The sequence below is a fragment of the Rattus rattus genome, chromosome 4 (assembly GCF_011064425.1).
Source record: "Rattus rattus isolate New Zealand chromosome 4, Rrattus_CSIRO_v1, whole genome shotgun sequence".
NCBI lineage: Eukaryota > Metazoa > Chordata > Mammalia > Rodentia > Muridae > Rattus > Rattus rattus.
The window spans coordinates 52,975,558-52,982,046 of NC_046157.1; positions in this window are offsets into that span (position 1 = coordinate 52,975,558).

A 6,489-nucleotide genomic window follows, 5' to 3' on the forward strand; every position below is an offset into this window, starting at 1 on the left:
TTATGCTTTAAATTCAGAACAGCAGCATCCTTAAACTGTAGCCTAAAAGAGGAGGATAAGAAACCCAGACGTGGTGGCACATGACTTTAATCCCAGCGCACAGGAGGCAGAGGCAGGCAGATCTCGCTGTTCAAGGCCAGCCTGGTCTACAGAGTGAGTTCCAGGACAGCCAGGACTACACAGAGAAACCCTATCTCAAAAAAGCACAAAGAAAAGAAAAAAAAGGTATGATATGGAGGAAAATGGCCTGGGTCCAAAAGCAGCAGAGACCTGCTGTGCTGACAGACCCTGACCACCACCTCTGAGGCAGGTGGGGCGCCCCAGGCCTGTGCCACACACCATTACAACTTTCCCCTGGGACTTGTAAGAAACCAACGTCAGATGGGTCTGCGTGTCTAAACAGTGGACTAGGTTGATCTGCCTGACCCCTTGAATCTGATTGCTGGGATCCTCTGGGATCCACAAGACAGGAGACAACCTACTCCACAAGTATGTACCACAGCATACAAAATACAAAACTGCACACACAAAATAACCAGTGTAGTGAGATTTTCAAAACCAGATGTAGCACACACCTTTAATCTCAGTGCTTGGGAGGCAGAGGCAAGTAGATCTACAGCCTGGTCTACAGAGTTTCAGGGCAGCCAGGGCTATGGAGTAAGATCTGTCTGCAACACTGAAGTAAGTTATTAAATATATTGTCTAATAATAATAAAGTTTAAGAACCAGAACAGCCAGTTCTTCCTCACTTTCTTCACCCATGGTGGAAGCAATGCTAAAAATGAAGTTCTTAGACGCTACCACTCACTTTTCTTGGTTGGTTGGTGGGTGGGTGGGTGGGTGGGTGGGTTGGTGGGTGGGTTGGTTGGTTTTCTCTTTCTCTGGTGTTTCTGAGACAGGGTTTCACTATGGACCTCTGGCTGTCCTGGAGCTCACTGTGTAGACCAGATCAGACCAGAACTCAGAGATCCTCCTGCCTCTGCCTTCTACATGCTGGGATTAAAGGTGTGCCACTAATTTTTTTTTTAATATGTCTTTAGGATGGGGTGTGGTGGCACATGACTTGAAACCCATCCCACCATTCAAGAGACAAGAGGCAGGGGAATCTCTGAGTTCAAGGCCAGCCTCGTCTACATAGCAAGTTCTAGAATAGCCAGAGATACACACTGAGATCCTGTCTCCAAAAACAAACGAACATAATAAAAATCAGGCTACATGGTTTTGGTTTTGGTTTTGGTTTTGGTTTTGAAATTTGCTGTAGGTTCATACCTAACCTGACCTAAGTTCACCGGCATTTCAAAATTCAACTCCTGAGTACCTGTCTGCCTCTCAAGTGCCTGGAATACCAGGGCTTTTTTCAAATGGATACACATAACAGTTTTTCTACTGAAGGCATATGTACAACTATACACTACGCTTGTCACAAGCCAGAGCTCAGGGGATGTCCCCAGTACTCTGCAGAGACCCTCTCCCCACTCCTGCCCTTGGGCCATCCCCACTGAGGAATCGCTCCTCTGACTTTCTCAAGGTTGTTCTGCCTATTTCTCTCTTATTTAAAATCTCTAATAACTTAAGTAATTGGTCCAGGAATGGTTGTTCCATCTGAGGATTGAGGCAAGGCTGCAAAGTGAGAGCCTGTCTCCAGTATGTGTATAACAATATATTTATATATTTTAATATGTAGTTAAAAATAGCCAAGTAACAGGGATTTCTCTTTGAAAATAAACATGAAAATAAACCGTCTTCTAATTGGTTTTGCCTGATCCTAAGCTCTTTTTTTTTTTTTTTCTTTTTTCTTTTTTTTGGAGCTGGGGACTGAACCCAGGGCCTTGCGCTTGCTAGGCAAGCGCTCTACCACTGAGCTAAATCCCCAACCCCTGATCCTAAGCTCTTAAATGAACTGAGATTCCCAAAAAGCCACATCTTTGTTACAGACATTCCTTCCACCAGGCTGAGGGACTCTGAACTCCTGTGATTGTGTGTGGAGAGCTGGAGAGTAGGTCCAGAGCCCACCTTGTTGGGCTAGCTTAGCCCCTTAAGAGTTATGTACTCGGGGCTGGGATTTAGCTCAGTGGTAGAGTGCTACCTAGGGAAGCGCAAGGCCTGGGTTTGGTCCCCAACTGGGGAAAAAAAAAAAAAAAAAAAAAGTTATCTTCTCCCACCTCTGTGAGTGACCTGACATCTTTGAAACTATCAGGTAAAAGGCTTTTGGAATGAAGTATATTCCTAGCTTCTAACAAGACACAATAGGTTTCCTAGCAGATATTCCAGGAATGTATTTGAGAGACATCTTGATTTATAATTTTCTTTGTTCTGCTATTATAAAAACATTACGAAACTTACTGTGACAGAACATGGAATTGGGGGTTACCTGAATATGTTCTTGGGTCATTTGCCTCTAGAATGAACCTTCTCTTGTTCCTTTAAGGAAGGAGGGGTGTGTGTATGTGTGTTTGAATGGATATGGGCATATATTTGTGTGTGTGTGTGTGTAATGGTGCATATATTTGTGTGTGTGTGTGTGTATGTGTGTGTGAATGGATATGGGCATATATTTGTGTGTGTGAATGTGTAGGGGTGTGAGTGTAAATGTATGAGTGAGTGAATATGTGTGTGTGGGTCTGTATGAGTATGCATGTGTGAATGTGTGAGTGTATATGAGCGCTCACACATGCACATTTATTTGAGCATCAACATCTATATAAATGGAATACCACAAGATATCTACTTTCTGTTTAGCTTTCTTGGCTCACATTAATGTGAGATGCATATTGTATGTTTTTGTGAATCACAATTCATTGTACCACAGTTTACTTAGCTGAGGTCGTCTGAGCATGTCCAGTCCAGAGCTGTAATAATGACCACTGTTCACCTGATCCTTCTCTTGGCTTTTCTGTCCTGAGCTGGCTTCTCTTGCTGGGAACACGCCTTTAATCAGCACTCGGGAGGCAGAGGTAGGTAGGGGGAAACCCTGTCTCAGAAAACAAAAAAAGAACAAGGCCTTACTATGTAACCCTGAATGCCTTGGAATTTGCTGTATCAACCAGGCTGGCCTTGAACTCTAGATGGTTTTCGTTCACTTGAGCCAGGGAGTGGCACTACTAGGAGGTGTGGCCTTGTTGGAGTAGGTGTGTCACTGTGGATGTAGGCTTTAATACCTTGTCCTAGCTGGCTGGAAGTCAGTCTCCCACTAGCTGACTTTGGATGAGTGAAGACACAGAACTCTCAGCTCTGCCTGCACCATGCCTTCCTGGACACTGCCATGCTCCTGCCTTGATGATAATGGACTGAACCTCTGAACCTGTAAGCCAGCCCCAATTAAATGTTGTCCTTATAAGAGTTGCCTTGGTCTTGGTGTCTGTTCACAGCAGTAAAACCCTAACACAAACTCCTTGAGATCTACCCTGTGCCTGCCTCCAGAGGGCTGGGATTAAAATAAAAGTGCCCAGCTTTTATTAAACCCTTCTCATCTTCTAGTATGTCTTAATTTGCAAGTGCAACTTGTTAGGTATGCAGGCTCAGGAAAAATAAAACAGTATATATATAGGGTCTACACCATGCCTGGTTCCAGATGTGAGCAGAAGTTCACAGAAAGAAAAACACCTACGTTAACATATTCTACAAAGATGAGCTGACTGGGTAGAAGATCAATGACTATGGAGAACTGGAATGTTATAGGTCCAGAGTCATTGTCCTGCACAGCCTCAGTCCTTTGAGTAGCCATCAATGGCCTACCCGAATATTACCGAGCACCTGGTGACTGATAGGTAAATCCTTCTGACATATGTGAACAGACACTTAGCTTCCAGGCACCCAAAAGCTAAGAATGTTATTAGATAGTATCAAAGCCTACAACAGAGCTCTCTCTTTGCTGTAAGCATCTAAAGATGTCTTGATTTAATATTTTCTTTATTCTGTTAACAGACATGGTGACACACCCTTATAACTCCAACATTAGTGAGGCAGAGGCAGGAGGATATCTGTGAGTTGCAGGCCAGCCTAATCTACATAGGTGTCTGTTTACTCCATTGTTAATTCTGTACTGGCAGAGAGCTAAATGCTAGCAGGATCTTGGTGCTGTACTTCTGTGGCCCCTCTCTGTCTCATATTTTGTAATTGCTCTTCCTTACCTGCCTAAGGCAATCTAGAATCATATCTGGTTGTAATAAAGACCTGACAGCCAATAACTGGACAGGAAGTAGAAGGCAGACTTTCTGGGCAAAGAGAGGGATGCTGGGAGAAAAGGAGTCACCAGCTGTACTGGCTGGTTTTGTGTGTCAACTTGACACAAGCTGGAGTTATCACAGAGAAAGGAGCCTCCCTTGAGGAAATGCCTTCATGAGATCAAGCTGTAAGGCATTTTCACAATTAGTGATCAAGAGGGGAGGGCACCTTGTGGGTGGTGCCATTCCTGGGCTGGTGGTGTTGGATTCTATAAGAGAGCAAGCCAGGGGAAGCAAGCTAGTAACATCCCTCCACAGCCTTTGCATCAGCTCCTGACCTGCTTGAGTTCCAGTCCTGACTTCCTTTAGTGATGAACAGCAATGTGGAAGTGTAAGCTAAATAAACCCTTTCTTCCCCAACTTGCTTCTTGGTCATGATGTTTGTTCAGGAATAGAAACCCTGACTAAGACACCAGCTGACTTGAATGCACGGACAGGCGGTAGAACTGGCCACGTAGCAGGATGTAGGCCAGGATAAGTCAGGATAGAGTAGTTAGGAGAGCGCCCAACTAAAGCCTAAGCTTTAAAACATTAACATGCGGGGTTGGGGATTTAGCTCAGGGGTAGAGCGCTTGCCTAGCAAGTGCAAGGCCCTGCGTTCAGTCCTCAGCTCCGAAAAAAAATATATTAGCATGCCTCTGGGTCGTTATTTATGCCATTGGTGGATCCAAGAAAGTCCCAATATACCCTGTCCCAACCAAACAAAAACTTCAAACAAACTGTTGGGATGTGGTGTTTGAGGCAACTGGACCTGTGTTCCTAAGCTGTGGCCATTCCCACTCGGCTCCTGAATAGACTCTTATTTCCACACAGCAATCCATTCAGGGTCTTGAGATGTATCTCAGGGACAGAGGAAGACGCTTGTCCCATTTAAGTACAGCACTCAGGAGGCAGAGGCAGGCAGATCTCTATAGGCCAACCTGATCTATAGCATATGAGTTCCAGGACAGCCAGGGCTACACAGAAACCCTGTCTTGAAACAAAACAACAAAAACAAAAGGAATGTATGTAGCATTTAACAGACAGTTAAACAAAGCCTTTAAATTGTATGCTTGCAGACTATCAACTTCCCCTCAACCCAACTAGCCAGAGTCGGAAACCTTTAACCCATTTTCTCAGCTTTGCTGAAAGCCTCCAACCTGTGGTCCCCACCCAGGTATTTGGTAAGTGTCTTGATCTGTGACTTTCTGTGTTCTATAGTTACTCATATACTTACTTCCACAATGGAACTTGTTATTCTGAGCAACCTGAATTCTGCTTCCCAGTCATGGTCATTTATATAGCTCAAAATAAACTATTTCTTTGTTTCTTCTCCTCCTGACCCTTAGACAGGGTTCTCTATAACAGCCCTGGCTGTCCTGTAACTCACTTTGTAGAGTCCAGGCTAGTGTCAAACTCAGAGACCTGCCTGCCTCTGCCTCTTGAGTGCTGGGATTAAAAGTGTGCACCCGTGGGGTTGGGATTTAGCTCAGTGGTAGGCGCTTGCCTAGGAAGGCATAAAGCCCTGGGTTCGGGTCCCCAGCTCAGAAAAAAAGAACCAAAAAAAAAAAAAAAAAAAGTGTGCACCCGCATGCCTGGCTGAACTATTTCTTGCTCTTTTTGAGATGAGAGCTGGGTTTTTTGTTGTTGTTCTTGGCATGGATGATTTATTATATGTGAGTACACTGTCGCTGTCTTCAGACACACCAGAAGAGGGCATCAGAGCTCACTACAGATGTTTGTGAGCAACCATGTGTTTGCTGGGATTTGAACTCAGGACCTCTGGAAGAGCAGTCAGTGCTCTTAACCACTGAGCCATCTCTCCAGCATAGCATGGAATTTTTAACACAGAGTATTTATAGTCCAGTACTTGGCAAAAAGCAAATGCTAAATACAAATTTATATTTACTTTTCAAGATTTATTTTATTTTGCATCTCTGTGTGGTTTTTTTTTTGGTTTTTTGTTTGTTTGCTTGTTTTTTTATTTTATGTATGTGAGTACACTGTCGCTGTCTTCAGACACACCAGAAGAGGGCATCAGATCTGATTACAGATGGTTGTGAGCCACCATGTGGTTGCTGGGAGTTGAACTCAGGACCTCTGGAAGAGCAGTCAGTGCTCTTAACCGCTGAGCCATCTCTCCAGCCCCGTCTCTGCGTGTTTTGACTGCATGTATACCTGGTGTCATAGAGGTCAAAGAGGGCACTGGATCCCTTGGATCAGATGGTTATTCACCACCATGTGTGTGGTGGGAATTGAACCCAGGTCCTCTACAAGAGAAACAAGT